At 37.3% G+C, this 18,962-nt stretch overlaps 1 pseudogene; it reads left to right on the top strand.

Annotated features, from left to right (window-relative positions):
• Positions 1–15,687: 15,687 nt before the first annotated feature.
• Positions 15,688–17,108, top strand: LOC133091668 (transforming acidic coiled-coil-containing protein 3-like; annotated as a pseudogene).
• The last annotated feature ends 1,854 nt before the right edge of the window (positions 17,109–18,962 follow it).

Genomic DNA, 18,962 nt, shown 5'->3' with positions numbered 1-18,962 from the left:
ATTAAAACTTTCAAACCCTGAGAATCTGTGATTCTATGTTTATATCAGTAAGAAATGTATTTTTATGTACCTTTAAACTTCAGAAGAAGAATCGTGACTAGAGTTTCATCAAAGATGGATTTAAAATCAGTTTTAATTTAAAACACTAAAAAGGAATATGAAATAGTTTAGAAAACTTGGTTCCAAAACAAATGTTCTCTTCAAACTGTGGGTTAAATTTAGTCAAAGAAAAATGGTGCAATGCCTTTGAGAGATGCCTTGCTTCAGGCCTTTGTATCTCATCTAAATGTTGAAGTTCCTTCTCCACTGGTCTCCCTGCCTGAGACTAATCTCAATGTGCCATTCGTCCCTGTTCATGTCAGTCACCACAGAAAGCCCCGGATTTCTGGGCCAATCGATCTTCAGCAAAATCCTGATATTATTGACCTCTGGAATGGTCCCTTTACCTTCTTGCTCTAATGGAAATTGACCTCTCCCAAAAGGGCCTCCCTGCAGGTCTTCCCTGCAGCCTTCTCATGTGATGGTTGCTTTTTATTCTACAGTTCTTATACAGGTAGACTTGAAGACGGGGATGGACATCCTCCTTGTCCCTCATTGCTGTTTTCAGATCATTCTTTTCCTATCCTCTCTAAAACTCTGAATTCCATAACAAATTGCCCACTGCTTCTCCTTATTGCTGTTATTAACTAATTCACAGGACACCCCCAACCCCCTAGTCTCTATTATTTTAGTTTCTGGCTCACCATCACTTTCCCTAACATTGTGACATTATTGGTAAAGATGAAGACCCCAATAACTGGCCTCCCATTTCTTTGATCGTCTCTTCTCCAATGATCTATCCTCCACACTACTTCAGCCACCTACAGCCATTGTCTAAAGACTCTTCTACCTCTTATCCTGCTCTGCGTTTTCTCTCCTCTTCTCCCTTCCGTCCCCAGCTGCAACTGTGTTATTTATCACCTTATGAAAGACTATGCAATTTAATTTATTATGCTTTTTTTTGTTTGTTTTCGCCCAGGTAGAATGTAAATTCCTCAAGACCAGAGATTTTTTAAAAAACTGATTGCAGGAAATACTGGCTAGTTATTTTTCAAATCTTTCTTCTTCCCTGGGCACACAGGTACACTATATTTCCCAACTACTCTTATGATTTGTTTCTGGCTAATGAAACATGAATGAAGTGATATGCACCATTTCGAGTCCTAACCTCCATGTTCTCTTTCTTCCCCCATCTGCTCTGTGGATACAGAGAATCCAATCAATGACTGATGCTCTCTCTAGGGTAGTGGAGCCACAAGACAGTAATAACCTGGGTTCCTGAATCACCTCCTGATGGCAGCTCACCAAACATACTCACTGATCTTTTACCTGACACAGAAGTAGGGTTCTATTGTGTTAAGCCTTGAAAATTGTTGGGTTGTTTCTTGTAGCAGTAATAGCTATTCTGAATCATACAATGATATATCTCAAGCACCTGGATTGTGACTGAAGCATGGTAGTTGTTCATTAACAGATACATTTTTCCTTTATTCTTCAATATAATGGAATTAAAGACCTCAAAATCACTAGTACCTGCTTAGCTAGTATTTCAAAACTAGTTACATACTAAGCTTAACAGACAGTATAGCTTGGCTAGAACTGCCCTGAATTCTGATGAGCTATGCCAAGAGAGCAGTTGCCCAGGACATTATTTCCCTGGAAAACCAGGTCTTACTCTAGCTGTAACAACAGAATAGAAATGCTAGTGAAATACTCTGTGAACTAATCTATTCCAGACTAAGTTATTTATTTATTTATTTATGGTGCTTAAAACCTTTGTTTAGTGCTCAAGACATTTCTGATGTACTGGGAAAGACCAATTCAACTGGTTATTCATCATTCTCACATTTACTTTCTTTATTTATAGTACAAGTTCTCTATATGCCGAACAGAGTTGAAGCCCTATTTTAATGCCATCTTATGATTCTCTTAGATATTTGAGGTCAGAAATATACTGCTTCTTTTCTAGGAATCTCCAAGATTTACCAAACATTTACCAAAAATGTTTCTCTTTTTATTCACAAATGGATGAAAAATCTGATGACTTTGAATGTATAAATAAAAAGTTGCTAGGAAAAAGCCAACCAAGATATAAAGATAATACCTAAATTAATAATATAAGGCTTTCTGTCTGATTTCATGTGTACAGCAACTTACTTACCTTAACCAAATGTTATTATTTGCCCTAATGAAATTATATAACACAGACAGCACAAACTGTTTAATAACCCTGCCCATAAATAGCATGAACCCACACACACAAATACGTCAAGAAACATCTCATTGAAAGAACCCTAATAACTTGGGGAATAAAGGAAAATAATATATCCTAGAAATACTATTGTTGCTTCTCTTTTCTGTATTATACATCTATTTAAATTGAAACAGAGTTCCTCAGTTTTGCCCTTGACTATACTGAATTATTTGTAGCAATAATATAAATCTAGACTGAAAAAGGCATTTGTTTTTCTATTTAAGTACACAATTTGATCATATTTAGAGACATTTGCCAGAGATCTGCAAATCATATTTTCATTTCCTAATTCACTCTTTTCTTCTGCCACATGCTATACATTCTATGTATAATACATGTTGCTGATTATATTACCATTAATTCCCGACTTATGTTTAACAGGTGACTTTTAAATAGCCTGTGTTCTTTCAGAACTATTTGTTTTGTGTCTTTTTAGATTATTAGTAATATTTATAATTTTAAAGAAGCAAAATCTGAATTAATAGAAACATAGCTCTGGTTTGCAAGTTAAAGTAGAAGACTATCTTGGGTTTGGTGTTATAATTTTTTCAGGATTAGAAAATCTTTAGATTTTAAAAAATCTTTAGAAATCAATAAGAATTGATTTAGATTCAATTTTAGAAAATCAATTTTAGAAAATCAATTTTAAAAAATCTTTGGAAATCAATAAAAATTGATTGTGTTTGGTGTTATAATTTTTTCAAGATTTTTCTTGAAAAGGCTATTCAAATATATTTCTAATGCTTTTTGAAACACTTTTCCCCCAAAAGAATACGTTTTTCAAGGTATTATGAAACATTGATTATTTAAGGATTCAAAACTTCTATAATCCAAAGTGTATTATATTTGAGAACTTCAAAGTAGCTTATAAATATTAATTTCTTTTATAATGTATACTAGTATACAATTATCTTCACTGTATATTATAAGCTGTATAAGCTGGGTTTAAGATCTTTAACACATCTCTTGTTAGTCTTGTAAATTGTGATTTTAGGAAATGTTTAGTTGGTTACCCCCATGGAACAACCCTCCACTGCAGGAGTGGTCTGCAAACATTTAGAGAACATGTACTGGTCAGTTTTTCCATTGTGGAGTTGCTATTTGACCTTAGCATGACCTATCTGAGGGAACCCAGAACCACAAGTGGAATCTGGTTCCAAGTGGGAAAAATATCTTATAATAGTGTGCATGAACTAGGAAAATTACCAAAGAGTCCTAAGTTATCCCAGATGGAAGTTTAGTCACCGAGAAAAAGAATTTCATCCACAAAGGTGGAAATCCTTAATTTTGGGGAAATGCTCTAGCACCCTTATTTTAAAAAATCCCTAAAAATTCAAAGAGAAGCAGCATCTGCCTCCTTGGTCTGTGTGTGCTTTTGAATAAGCTCCCTAGTGTATCTTTGACCTCAGCACAGTTTACTGAGAGCAGTTGGCAGGCACAGATTTGGGCCCACATTTTCCTAATCTGCCTTCCAAATTCCTTCTTGCATTTTGCTTGGTCGTATCCTGTGCACTTCAGCTTGGCATTTCAACATTTGTCACTGATCCTATTTTAAAAATCAAGCTTGCCGTTGTTTTGGCTCAGGTACTTTAAAAACAAAAATTGAAAAGCAACGAACTATATAGGAGGTCTTGGGAAAGAAGGCAAAGCCAGCTATTTCCTGTTAATGAGTTGAATGTGGAACATAGGTTTCTTCAGGCTCTGGTCTCATCTTCTGTCCATTATTTCTCCTCTGATGTCTGAGCAAATATCGTATCAATTGACTTAAGATGAGAATAAAAGCAAATTCCCTTTCCAAATTTCAGGGAAGTTCTTTGGGAAAAACATAAGATTAGGAAAGGCAATAACTTTATTTTAAATTTGAGACGAGAATTAAATGGTACAGAAGCCTGATCCTAGGAGAAATTGTGATATTTGTTTTAGGGCAAGCCATTCCCATTTCTACATCCCTCTCTCAGTCCCCACTTCCCTGATCCTCAAATACTGCTGCGATAAGCATTGTTATTTAATTTTCTTCAAGGTCCCTCTTTTTCAAAACTTACTTAACCTATGTACTAACCTCTAAGAGAACTGGAACTCATTAGTTGATCAACTAATTCATGCAAAGTATTGAAGAGTAACTGATAAATGTATTAGCTTTTAATTTTAAATAAGCAACACTGATGCCCTTTATCCTAATCATAGAAATTTTGGGATCTGTGACAGGTCATTTCTGAGGGTGTTTTTGGTCAGAGTGGGTCTTCCCGTAGCTGTCAAATCACATTGCACAGGCAACAGCCATAATCTGCTTACACGCAAGTGAATGTAGACCTATTTGTTTTTTTCAGGATGTTTGTCTAGGCACACTTCCTGTGCAATCTAAAGAGTCTGACAAGTGTCTGTATGGATTATGTATTTTAGTTAGCCCTTCCTGGGTGCTGTAGGTAGAGCAGGCCTGGTTGATAAAAACATCTTACATGAAATGAATTCTAATGTTCTTGATTAATTAGTTCTTGCCTAGAGTCCTTTCATTTAAGCAAATATCCTATGTTCATCGACAAAGTCAGGAAGACATAAGATGGAGGGTTAAATCATATCAACTTCAGTTGGTTTCCTGTGACTTTGCTTTTCTCTTCTTTTTTGGAGGAGAGATCCATTTTAGGAGATGACAGTCCTACTAGGCAGATATGGACAACAAGAGGTGCTAGATTAGAAAGGGTAGGCTGGACATTTAGAAAAGATTTACAATGGGATGGAAACCCTAGTGCTTGATGTACAAATGCCTTTATATTTTTCAAATGCAATTATTGACCAGGGCTGTCTACGAGGCCTTTTTGGTTAAATCCTATTTTCACATCTATTTACTCCCAATAATCTCTCATAATGTACTTTCAACGTGCTTTTTTCCCCTTAATTTTACAATGTGAATTCACCTACAGAAGAAGTCCCGACTATAGTTAGTTGAAAGTATCTGTTAAAGATGTGATCATAAAAGTGATGTGCAAGTAACCATATTGGTGGAATCTCAATTTGGGGGTAAAAACATGAAATGGATAAATTTTTCAATAACTTCTACCACTCTTTCAATAGCAGTTCTTTCAAGTCACCCATTTTTCTTGCTGGTTAGTGGGCTTCCTTGATAACATTTCAGTTAAATTACATAACATTCTGTCATTTACAATTAATAAAACATTTCATTTTGGTTATTAACACATCTTTCTTCTCCACACTTGTTCCTCTGGTATTGGTTTGGTGAGGAGGGAAAGGGAAGAGATTTGTCCGTATAGCAACCGTGCACAGCAAGTTGGCTATATGCTCCTTGGTTGATTGTAACTTTTGCTTCTAGACGAGAACCACCCCTTATGTATGGTGGTGAAATTACACATTTGTCTATTGCTGGCTGTGACTTCCATCTATATGGTGGGCTTTTGAGTGCTGGCACTCTTGTGGGATGTCCAATTGTTGGTTCTTTACAGGGCCTGATAATGGCGTCCTGATGTGCTGCCCGCTAATATGGAATAACTGTCATAGGCACAACCTCTTCTTACCTCTCACAGCAGGTGGACAACCTATAATGCCTTGCTTCTGGCACACTCTGTGGATAGGTGTACCTGTTGGAGGGGGATCAGCAAAATGGTTTTGCTGTGTCACCTTCTCCCTTGTCTTGCTATACTGCAGAGATCCTTGGGCATTCTTGCAACAGACTTGATGGGAATGCAAGCTGTCCTGGCACTTCTGGCCTCTGATCTTCCACTTCTCTCCTGCCCCTTCTCTATACCCCAGGTGCTTTGCTTCTCAGGAGCTCAGCCACTGTCAGATAAGAGATGATTACCAGTTCTTGCTTTAGTAGCAACAGGAGACAGTTTGAATACTCCTTTCTTATTGGAAAGATAGAGCCAGAGGACCAATTCTAATGACTTTCCTCAGCCACAGGAAGGATGTGGGGAGGAATGGTTGTTTTCCACCAACTCTATAGCGCTCCAAAAGGTCAACTGTTACTTGCTTCCAGTCCTTCCTTTATATCTCTATGTGGTAAAAGTCACCAAACTAGCATGGTCTCTGCCACTCACTAACTATATTATGTAATTACACTAATAACTGGCATAAACTGGTCTTAGAATAAATACAATCAACTCTTGGTAAGAACATAAATTGGAGTGTAGGGAAAGAAGCATTGATTCCTGGAAAGAGGACTACCAGCTCTGACCTTTCACTGTGCCATAGGTGTCAGTCAGTATGTTTTATGGAGGAATGCAAAGCTTTTATGAATCTGACAAGTCTGTTAATGGAGGTGAGTTAGGGAGCTTTCACTGTAAAGTACGATATTTGCATCGTAAAGCAACTTTATGAACCTGAGATTGAATGGCCTGATCCAAACTTTCCAGCTAATTAGTCATCATTAGGACATGAAATCAGATCTTCTGACTTTATTTGTAGGGCTCTTTCTACTATAATACTTGCATCCATTAGGGTTCAGTCAGGAAAATAGAAATCATTCTAGATCTTTCAAACAGAATGATTTATTAGAGGAAACCTGTTTACATTAGCCATGAAAGAGACAAGACAGCGAACAGGGAAGAGTGAAACAACTGAGAGGATAGTAATCTCAAGGAGGTGCTACCATTTCTAGAGCTAGATCTGTTACCAGAGCCCATGTGGTGAGGGCTATGACTAGGGCAGGGGTTGCTCAGCAGAAGCGGGGATCACAGACGTGGGTGCTGGAGTCATGGAAAAGGTGCAGCCATTTATCAGAGAAGCCAACCAAGGCAGAGAGAGACATATCTGGCTCCTTCCTTCATCCTATCCTTCATTCTTCTACTTGTACCTCTCCACCCTTTTCTGATATTTGCTTTTTTGGAAATAGGTATGTGGTAATCCTGATAGTATTACTTAGGGAAATATGTAGCTATGAACTAAGAAAAAACATGGCATGTCTAATAATATAGTTCTAAAGTGGCATAGTTAAAGGGTTAAAAAGAAGCAAACTCCCAGTAAGATAATTAGTAATACTTAATTATTATATAAACAATAAATATTATATTATTCACAATAGCCAAAAATCGGAAACAACCTAAGTGTCCATTGATGGGTGGATAAATGGATAAAGATAATGTGGTGTGCATACATATATATATATATTATATATATACACACACACACATACAATGGAATATTATTCAGCTATAAAAAGAAGGAAATCTTGTCATTTGCAACAACATGAATGAACTTCAGGGCACCATGCGAAGTGAAATAAGTCAGGTTAGAGAAAGACAAATATGATACGATATCACTTATATGTAGAATCTAAACAAGCTGGACTCCTAGAAACAGAGAGTAGAGCAGTGACTGTCAGGCGCTGGAGGGTGGGGAAATGGGGAGATATTGGTCAAAGGGTACAAAGTTCCAGTTGTAAGATAAGTAAGTTCTGAGGAAAAATAAATATTACACAAATAGTAAATGATAAAATTAGACATGGTCATTGTGCCATTTATTCTGTTTTATCCTCATCTCACCTTTTACTGTAATTACACCTCTTTGTTTTTTCCTATTACAGGAAAGGGAGAAAAATAAAGAGGAAGAAGAACCAGAAAGAGAAGAGGGGTGGGAATCATCAGAGAGACAAATGTGGTGAGAATCAAGAAGGCACAGACAATACAGGCAGAAAAGCAAGGCTAGTAACTGCAGTTATAGATTAAAATGTTGAAACAATACTACATGTACAGCATTTTAATGGACATTCTCCCCACTTAAATGAGAAGAAGGAGAAGGGATTGGGAATGGGAAAGAATATATATCAAACAAACCCACCCCCTACTGCATTATTTTCAGCTGACCTTGATTTCTTGCCACCAGAGTAGGTTCCACAGATGTTTAATTTTCTGAGCTAGTAGTATGTTTTAATGAATATTGTACACAACGTTTTTTCCTATGACTTAAACTCATCTAGACTCAAGGGTCTAAGTTTGGACAGCAGAAAGAAGCATAAACAGTAAAAGGAAGCATCTATCTTCCTATAGAAGAGAAAATGCTTAAAAGTTGACCATAAACAGGGGAGAGAAACCAGACAACCGTATTGTGGTTCAGTTCTTTTTGTTTACTCGTTACTGTCAGGGCTAGTCTAGCTGCCACTCTGAGCAATTTGTTCTGCTTTAACTTTGTCAGTTTCTATTCATCACCTAGCTCTTGTCTCCAATTGTGGTCAGGTAATTGTTTGTCACCTCTTATCTCCACTTGAAAATGTTTATATGTTGATAGTCCTGTAACTTTAAACAGGTCACCAATTTTTAATAAGGTTAGGGTTCTTTTTATTTTCTGCCTTTCATGATTAAGAGATACTTACTGAAGAACATACAGACCACTGTTAAGTAATTTATACCAAGGCACCCAATATCATGACAGAATTCAGGATGTGGTGGGAGACTGGCAGGTGGGGAAGGAGACAGAGAAGAGTAGTTGGCAGGACCTGTGTGTATCATCTTCTTAGTTTAGAAGCCCATATGGTGCTTCACAATGCTCTGCTCAATTGCCATATAGTTTCAGTCTACATCCTATTAAAAATAAACTCTATTAAGAAGACATTTCAGATAAATTATAAATCTCATATTATAATTTACAAGAAGTTTTCAGGAGGAGTGTTTTGAGTTTAATATAGACTGACCTTGAAAGATAAATTGAGACATCTATTTTTTTAATGAAAAAATATACTTATTTCTGAAAGGTGTTTCCACTATTTAAAAATTACAAATTACATGTCTTTGATTAAAATAAGGTTAAGTGCAATTTTATTGTCATGAACAAAATAATACAAAACAAAATATAACAAATAACCCCCACCCCCAAAATACCCCCCACCCCCCAAAATACCCCCACACTTTATTGTCCATCATGGAGGCATGGCCTGTTCCTCCTGTAGCTTGTTGTATGAAGGTGTAAGTCCTAATTTTAAACCCTGGAGATGAACTACTCAAAAGAAATCACAGTCCCTGACCTTTAGAATCTTGTAATTTAGTTTATCTCATGAGATATAGCTACAAGAGCAACTGGTAGTGACTCACATCAATAGTCAGTGACCTATTAGGGACTAATCTTACAGTCAGTAGTGTGCTGCTTGGAATTAGCCATACCAACCTGTAAGTTCTATTTAAATTTTCAGGACAAATTTTGGAAAACATAAATAAATATAATTAAAGGTAATGACTTTATTTTCTATAATCTTATTGATATTTTTATATCTGAGCTATTTACGCTATCAACACTTTCATATATATTCAGTTACAAAAACATTTGGTAGTCTTCAATATTCGCATTGACTGTATCAGTGTAAGAGGGCCACCCTGTCCTCTTACAGCTATACTTCTACTGTCCACTGCTTCCTGGATTTGTAACTTAATGAAACAGAGCAGCTGCCTTGAATAGGCTCACTCAGAGCACACTCACAAAAACACAGGCTCCTACAAAAGCCAAAGGGAAAAGGATATATGGAAGCAATGCACATCAATGATAATTTTTACAAAGGTACTCACCCTCTGATCTCCTTTATCATTGTCCTGTAAGTTCTGGCTTTTGAATCTGGAGACATATGCTTATTTTCATTTGCATGATTTCCCCCTAAAAGACAAATATGGGGCTTTGTCAGAGAATTCAATGAAAATTGAGAAATGGATTATTATCTTGACAATTGGCTTTTATGCACTACTTGGACATCTTTAAGAACCAAAGATTTATCATCCATTGACATAAATCCACGGTGTAGAAATTCTAAAGACATACCATGGAATCAAGAGATTTCTATTACCAAAAATAGGTATTGTTATTTTATTCTTAATAGAATAATAGAATATGCTGTAAAGAATAAAAATGAGATTCATAATAATCATAAATACTAAAAAATACAAAGAGTAAACGAATTTAAACAAGTTTTACACTTAGAATATATGAGGTATTATATAATTTAATTCATATGGTTTGAGCAAAATGAGAGAATGAGACTGGCAAATCAAATATTCTAGTTAATAAATAGTAACAATGTGAACATTAACAGTCTCTTAATGAGGTCATTATTATAAGCAAACAAGTTATAAAATTTGAAAAAAATGGCATACAATAAATACATAAACTATATTTAGTTTTTCTTTCCTGATTCCAAAGTTATGTCAGCCTTATTATTTGGACTATAAATTAGTTCCATGTAGCAACCAACTAGCATGGTACTCAGTAAACATTTATTGAAGAATAAATATGTGGAAGCAGATACTAACATGATTCTAGCTGAGAGAATGAATGGCTCACATATCACATACTATATGTAGCATTTACATTGACCTTACAAAAAAGTTTAATTCATACAGAATGTTAGATATTTTCATACATTTCCAGTGATTTTTTTACCCCAAATTTACTTGATAAAATCACTTGGTAGCAGTTCAAAAAATTTGGCATTTTCTCTAGCGTTAAAAAGTAATTTGGTCTTAAAGCACATACATAGATACATCTGTTAAATAAAGGATAAAAATGCATCTATTTTTTGTTAAATTGAGCATAGTTAAAAATAATCACAGAATATATGTTAACATATTTTGAAATATTTAAGGTTGAGTTTTTAACTTTATACATTTTCATGAAATTATATAGGTTTAGATATTATAAAATGATAAACTAATTTGAAAAGGCAACACCTAATTTAAAAATTATCTAATAAAAGCAATGTATTTCATAATTACATAAATTAAACTAGGTTTTAACATATTTTCAGTAAATGTTTCTAAATGCCCAACATAAAATTCTCAAATTGATTTTAATTGATGCTTTGGACTTAGAATTGATAGGTTTATTAGTTGGAAAAGGAATTTTAATATCCAGGCACAGCCTTAAGCCAGTCATTTCCTGCTCTAGTCACATAAAGCTTCATTTACAATAGTTAGTTTGGGATTTTAAAACTTAATTAATATTTCCTTTTCTATGATGTGAAGGTAATTAAATCAGAGCAGATTTGCCTATAAATATTCATGACTAAGTAACAAAATACTTTCAGATTTTCTTCTATGTTCACTGCATTAATACTCCATTATCAGTCAAATTAATTAAATATGAACAAATACAGGCCTAATGGTCAGTCAAGAATGGTTTTAAAAGTAATTTAGATGTATAATAGTTTTTCATAAACATTAGAGGTTGAGCCTCACAAGAACAGTCCAAGGTTGGCAGGGCGGCTTTTCCTAACATCTCTTTATTTTGTAGTGATAACTCTGATTTATTGACTCTTTCCTTCAATGAAGGACCATGGTGACTATGTTACATGCATTATCTCCCTGTGACTTCATGACAACCTAATGAAGCAAGTTCTATGATTAGTGATACTTTATAGCTGAGGAAACTGTAAATATTAAGTAGTTTCCCTGAAGATTACTGAATTGGTAAATGGTGAGGCTGGAAATAGATACAGGCTTATCTTTACCACTTTTGGCTTCTTATTATAGATGAAGAAATTGAAATATAAAAAAGCTTAAGATGACTAGCAAGTTTAGATTACTAGAAAGGGGCAGGGTCAGAAGCTGAACCCAGTACTAGTCCTAAAGTACTTCCAACAAATATTTAGATTTAAAAATCTCTATTCACATGTAGTGAAGATTTTCTCTTGTGTAGTCTACTTGTAAGATAACTACTAGATTAATTTTGGAATTAAAAGCAGAACATTTGGAAGGAGCCAAATAATTTAAGCTATTTTGCTTATATTGCACAAAGCAAATAAGAATAGAGATGAAGTTCAGTTAAAAAAAAAAGTTTAAAAAACTGGGAAAAAAAACCCCTAAATTCTCTGAATTAACAACTCATGAAGAACCAACTATAGGCCAGTATCTTTTCATACATTATATCACTTACTCTTCACAATATCTATGGAAGATATGGTTGTTCATGCATTAATTTAACTAATATTGGTGGAGCACCTACTTTATTCCAAGCACTGTTCTAAGTGCTGTAGGTATATCAGCAAGCAAGAGACACATGGTCCCTGTTTTCATGGAGCTTACATGTAAGAAAGAGCAACACACCACAAACAAGTAAATACAGGATGATGTGATTTAAAGTGTCACGAGAAGTGGACTGTAGTTTTGGTTGGATGGAGAGACCAAGGATCCTGACAGCAGCACACATTTGAAGACATGAGGAGACAGGTGCTGGTCAAGGGGAGAGGAATCTCAAAAGCCCTAAGTGAGGAAAGAGCTTTGCATGTTTATTCAATAGAAAAAAGACCAGTGTGACTGGAGCAAAGTCAGTGAGAGAGACAACATCAGGGTAAGTCAGCCAGAAGGGTGCTTTTAATACATAAATCAGAGCCCATCACTCTCTTGCTGACAATCCTTCAAAAGTGTCCCATTACACACAGAACAAAATCCTCCAAATTTTCAAAGGCCTCCAAGGTTCCACACAGATATAGCTCCTGCCATCAATCCAACCACTCATCCTCTAGTTTATGTCCCACCAGCAACACCCCACCTTGCTGGTCATCCCGTGTGCCAAGTATCCCTAGCCTCAGGACGCTTTTATTGCTGTTCCCTCTGCTTGGAATTTTCTTTCTATGGATATGTACATGGCTTCATGTTTTCATTCATTTCATTTTCATTCTCTGCTCAATTGTTACAACCTTGGGGAAGCCTTCCATGATTATCAGTAAAATCTAATCCCCCTCCTATCCCTCTCTTTTCCTTTACCCTGCTTCTTCCAGTTGCTATGGCTGCATAAGAAATTACATCAAAAGTTAATTGTTTAAAATAACAATAATCATTTGTTATCTTTCATAGTGTCTGTAGGTCAGGAACTTGATAGTTTAGCTGGGCAGTTCTGGCTTGGGGTCTCTTATGAAGTTGCAGTCAGACAGCTGTGTCTGGGGTCACCTGTCAGCCTTCATTCACATGACTGGCACCTGGTCTGGGAAGACTCAAAAGGCTGGGGACTGGGGGGTTCCTAAGTGACCTTTCTCTTTCTCTATAAGGTCTCTCCAGCATAGTGGCTTCAGGGTAATCAGAATTCTTACATGATGCCTCAAGGCTCCAAAGGCAAATGTCCTGAGAGAGAGTGAGGCATAAGCCTTATCACCATGTATGGCATAGCCTTGGGAAATCAGGCAATATCACTTCTGGGGCATTCTATTGGTTGGGGCAGTTACCTGTTGAGGCAGTTACCTCCTCAGGGGAGGAGGGGGGATGTAGCTCTTGTCTCTTGATGGAGAAGTGTCAATATAATATTGTAAGAAGAACATGTGGGATTGAGATATATATGTTCTCCAATGTTTGGAAAATAAAATCTCACATTCCTTTATTTTTTCTCCAAAGTAGTTTTCACTCTGTTTATTGCCTGTTTCCCACATTAGGATATAAGCCCTACAAAGACAGGACTCTTGACGGTCCTCTTTGCTGCTGATCAATCTTTTTTTACTACCCAAATCAATGATTAGCACATAGCAGGCACTTAACATTTTCTATTGTTGAATAAATATTTCCTGAATCAATGATCTATTAAGCACTAGTGTTTCAGAGATGGAAAATTTTTTATAATATTCTGTAAACTGTTCCAGAAATGTAGTAAGAGAAGAGACTATACTAAAATTATCCTAAAAATAAGTTGGTTTTCATGTGTGCCTAAACAGAAAAATAAATGCTTCTTTTATAATATTTTGGAAAAACTACGACTTTTTAATGACATTATACTTACTAACTTCTCAGTTGCTACAAATCACAATAGTATGAGAAGTATTAATTTAGGTTGTAATCTGCTTATGTGTACAGATTATAACATTGCAAATAGCACATTAATCTTTCAGTCACAGCTATACAAATGCCATCATTTAGCTCTTACTAATATCAATGAAGATGAGCAGGGTCCTTTACCCTCTAGTTTTGACTGTTCACTTTACCGTTTTCAATGGGCCTAAATTTCTGCTTTTTTTTTTTTTTAAATTGACGTATAGTTGATTTACAATGTTGTGTTAATTTCTGCTTTTTTTAAAAGGCAGATTGTTGACATCCAGAAGGAAAGTATTTCTTGGATCTTTACTGAAAAAACTGTAATTTTTTGAAGCCAAGAAATATACGTTTGAAATTCATTCTCCATAAGGGTCACCGTAGTGGTTTGTAATACAGACATAGGAATGTGCCTTAAGGTTGACATTTTAATAATAAGCCTCAAGGACATGAGACTCACTACACCAACAGGAAAAACAGGTGCTTTTTCATTGGAATTTAAAACAACCTAAATGCTCACCAAGAACAGTTGAGAAATTAATTATATACCACATGTTAATGTAAAGGCATTTAAAAAGATGTTGCAAAAGAGAAAGCAAAAGGTAATTTTTCATAGCTGCCAAGATTACCTAACTAAAACTCCAAGATAATTAACTAAAAAATCAGAACTAATATAAAATTCATCGTTATTTGGATAGAATATATTATAAAAAATCAACAGTTTTCTTATAAACAGCAGTGATTAGAAGACATAATGGGAAAATACGAAAGCATAAGAGCAACAAAATATAAAACACTTAGGACTGGCGACAAGCTAAGAAGAAACAGAGGCAGTGCAGTAAATTTAAGGAGCTCGGCCCTGCTCTACTCCGCCCCTCGGCGGGCGGGCTGACTGGGTCCGCAGATCTCAAATGACAAAACAGTCACTGGTGACAAAAGTACGCAAAACTGCAGTTTTAACCACCGGCACTTACTGGAATCTCATCTGTTCTCCGTCTGATGCAGTAAGAGTTTGTGCCACCCAAGAACGTCGGAAAAGCTATGAAGGGGACTTTTCAGTCTCCTCTGCGGGGTACAGATGCACAGGATTTTAAGTCCCAGCTTGCGCAGTGAACCTGAGGCTTGTTTTGCTCCAGATGACACCATCGGGTTAGAAAACTATCCTCAAATCTGGACGCAGAAAACACCAAGGAAGTGGACACCAAAATGACCAAAGGAATTCTCCGGAACCAACATTGGTGGGGCCGACCCCCCTTCAGGGTACATGAAACCAGCCTTTGAAGACAGGGTTCCCGCCTCCCGGCTGGGCTAACCTGCATCGCCTGGACGTGTCAAGCTCTCCCACGCCGAGGGCGTCTTCAAAACAAATGGCACCTCCAGGACCAACGTTTGGTTCTTATTCTTCAGACATTCCTTCCATAAAAGCATCACATCCTCCTCCAAAATTGTGGAAGACCCTTCAGGGATGGCGTCCCAAGACAGAACGGAGGGTCCTCAGAGGCCAGCGGAGAAGAAGGGCCCCTCGCAGACCCACCAGGCTGGCCCGTTCCCTGCTCGAGGCTTCTGCCCCTGAGAACGCGGCCGCCGTCCCTCGGAAGGCCTCATAAGGAAGAGGCCCATGGCCAAATGGCCGACCGTGCCAGGAGTGGCCAACGACGCTAGAATTTGGCTTCTCTGATGCTGCCACCAGCAAAAGGCTTTCCTCACCTAGGAAACTGGGGGAGAGAACTGGCCTCAAACCGGCATCGAGGAGGCCGGAGGCTGAGGCGGGAAAATGCCCCGAGGGTCCTTACTACCCTCGGGGCATTTTCTTGGGACACGCTGGACGACCCAAACTTTAACCTGTTCCGAGGCCGTGGAGAGGTCCGGCCCCCAGATGGCCACCGAAGGAGCCGCTGGGCCCTGCGGCCGAGCGGCTGAGCGTGGGGCCTGTGGCTGCGGAGGACTCTCCTCAGTGGATGGCGCCTGTGGTGCACACCGCGTGGGAGCCGCGGGCTAAAGGAACGGCGAATTCTTCCGGCTCCTTGGCTCCCACCAGCAGCCCCGGCAAAAAGCCACTGCCTCGCCCGCTGACCCAGCGGCCCGCGCGAGCTGCCTCGGACTGGAGTGAGGAGCATTTCCGGACCTGAGTGGTGAGCACTTCCGGGACCCGAGGTGGATTATGTGGAGCCGATTGGGACTGTCTCGTTCAAGGAGTCGCCCTTGAGGAAACAGTCCGTATACCGCAAGTTTGACCCACTCCTGAAAAACAGCCCTCAGAGACCGACGCCTGTGACCCCTGAGACAGGCAGTGCGGGCGAGGCCAACGCCCCTTCCTCAGGAAGTCCGCCCGAGGCCTAGCTGGTGGAATTTGATTTCTTCCGAGCTCGGGATGCTCCTGTGCCAGGTTGGCCCTGTGTGTCCTCGGGCCGGGGGTACGTGCCCATCGTGGATATGCTGCAGCGCAGCATGGACCTGGACGCTACGGTGAAGCCACACAAAAGGAGAACCTGTTGCTGAAGAGCAGAGGTGAGGGGCTCTCCGAGAAGAAGCTGGAGATGGGGAAGATCATGGACGGGTTTGAGGAGATTGTGTACCAGGCAGTGGAGGCGGCTCAGAAGCAGAAGGCACTTACCAAAAGCTGAAATCCAGAAGGTTCTGAAAGAAAAAGATCAACTTCTTGCAGACTGAACTACATGGAAAAATCTCTCTCTTTAACCTTTTCAGGTGGTTTGAGAAACAGAAGGACTTGATCAGAGGCTACCACACATATGAAGAAGCACTGAATAAGTGTGCTGAGGATTACATAGAAAGAATTGAAAAGGAAGGCCAGAGATACCAGGCGCTGGAGGCCCATTCAGGAGAGAAACTCAAGCTCACAAATGAGGAGATTGCCCAGGTCTGGAGTAAGGCCCAAGCAGAGGCCTTGGCCTTCCAAGTGAGCCTGAGGAAAGAGCATCCACTCACTGGAGAAGAACACTGAGCAGAAGACTAAAGAAAGTGATGAATTGACCAGAATCTCTTGTCCACCTCATTTCCAAGATGTAAAAGATCTGACGTGGAAGTTTCTGACCAGTGTCCATCTCTCCCTCCTGTCTGTCTGTCTGACTCTCTGTTAGATGATTTCATGTTCTTTCTTCTTTCTTGACCTCAACTTGTTTTTAAATCAGATTGCTTTAAAAAGAAGACTAAAGAGGATGGACCTAGAGATTATCATACTAAGTGAAGTAAGCCAGACAGAGAAAGACAAATATCATATGATATCGCTTATGTATGAAATCTAAAAAAATGATACAAATGAACTTATTTACAAAACAGAAATAGACTCACAGACATAGAAAACAAACTTATGGTTACCAAAGGGGAAAGGGGTAAGGGAGGGATAAATTAGGGTTTGGGATTAAAATATACACATACTATGTATAAAATAGATAACCAACAAGAACCTACTGTATAACACAGGAAACTATGCTCAATATCTTATAATGACCTATAATGGAATGTAAAATAAAGAATATATATGTATAACTAACTCACCTTGCTGTACACCTGAAACTAACACAACATTGTAGATCAACTATATTTCAATTAAAAAAAAACTAAAGAAAGTTTCCCTTTAGTTGAAAAAAAAAAAAAGAATTTAAGTGTACTAGCTTTGGAATTACACACTAGGTTTAAATCCTAACTCTGTCATGTACTAGCTGTAGAGCTCAATCTCTCCTACGTTAGTTTCCTTACTGATAAAATGTGTACCATTATTGAAATACTAATGCAAGATTGACAGACAATATATGTCTGGAAAAAGCACTTGAAAATAGTGTCCATTAAATATAGTTTAAAATGCATCAAAATCTTATTAGTAAAACTGTGGGACTTACATAACAGACAGATGGAGCAATAAAACAGCACAGATGCTTCAGGGACAAAATACCAGTATATATAAAAATATATTGTTTGATAAAGGCTGCAGTACAAATCAGTGAGGGCAGAAGAAAAATTTCAACAAATGGTTCCGTGCTTTGGGTGAAATCTTTGGAAAAAATTAGCTAGATGTGTACTTTTCATATAAATTCCATATAAATTAGATCATTAAATAAAATAAAACTGTTAATCAATTAGAATAAAATTGAAGTCATTAAGTATTGGATATCAATATGGGGAAAAGGCTCCAAGGCAAAAGAACAATAGCAGAACAACAGAGAATAAATTGACAGATTTGACTACATAAAAATTAGGTCTAAATGACACCAAAAAAAATTATGAAAAGTAAATTACAAATGGTAAACAAGAAAAATACTTTCATCATTCATAAGCCAAAGGTTAATATAAATACCTAAAGAACATTTACAAATCAGTAATAAAAATTGTAAACTCTGTAAGAGAAAAATGAACAAAAAGTGGAGCAAGTATTTTGTTAAAGTGGTACGAAGAGCCAAAAAAAAAGTTAATACGAAAAAATCTCAATAACCAATTTAAAAACACATTTTTGCTTATCATATTGGTAAATAATTTGAAAGAAAAATAGGTAATATTCATTATTAGTTAGTGTACCCTGAGATTGGAGCATTCACAGATTGCAGATGAGGGATTAAATTTGAGTAAATGTTAAGGAACTAATACTAGATTTATAAGCCTTGACACAATATTTTTTCTATACAAATTTATCTTAAGAAATAGGGTTCTAACAGCTGTTGGGGAAAGGTTGTGGTAGAGAGAATGGCAAGAAGGGGTTAATATTGAGTTATTACCAGGGATAGAACTGAACGTACTTGGAGAGTGGGAGTGGGACATGAAGGACAAGTAGGAGCCAAGAACAAAATTTCCTGAATATTAAAAAATACATACAACAATTGTATAAAATTTAAAATAATACAAAAAAATCCAAAAAAGCAAAATAAAAATGAAAGTTGTTTTTTAAAAATGAAAGTGCCAGTTTACATGGAAATTTGGAGGAAAAGCTGGTTTGAAATAGA

This window comes from Eubalaena glacialis, chromosome 1 (assembly GCF_028564815.1).
Source record: "Eubalaena glacialis isolate mEubGla1 chromosome 1, mEubGla1.1.hap2.+ XY, whole genome shotgun sequence".
Lineage (NCBI taxonomy): Eukaryota > Metazoa > Chordata > Mammalia > Artiodactyla > Balaenidae > Eubalaena > Eubalaena glacialis.
The sequence above is the reverse complement of the archived record's forward strand: the minus strand, read 5'-3'. Positions and strand labels throughout refer to the sequence as shown.